Genomic DNA, 364 nt, shown 5'->3' on the forward strand with positions numbered 1-364 from the left:
TGGGGGGGTGGCGGAGCCGGGCGCCGCAGAGGGGCACCCCTGGACGGCGGGTGGGGTGCTCAGAGCAAAGCGCCCCGCTGGGAGCCCTTGGAGGTCCTGGCGCGTCTGGAACCGCAGTACAAGCGTTTAGTCGAGTTGGGCTGCGTTCAAGACCCGGGGCGGGCACTCCGCGGCCGTTGCTGGAGGCCCCTGGGCCTGCGGGAGGAGCCCGAGGCTGCTTTTGCGTGGAGTCTTTGGTGAGGGCGATTTTTAGATCGGAACGGGGGACGGTCCCCCACCCCATCACCACCACCTCCCACCCCGCGGCTGGCTTTTTTCTCGGAAAAAGCCGCCGCAGCCCCATCTCCCCCCCCACCCCGGGCGC

The sequence above is a fragment of the Tupaia chinensis genome, unplaced genomic scaffold (assembly GCF_000334495.1).
Source record: "Tupaia chinensis unplaced genomic scaffold, TupChi_1.0 Scaffold145093_1, whole genome shotgun sequence".
In the NCBI taxonomy this organism is placed as follows: Eukaryota; Metazoa; Chordata; class Mammalia; order Scandentia; family Tupaiidae; genus Tupaia; species Tupaia belangeri.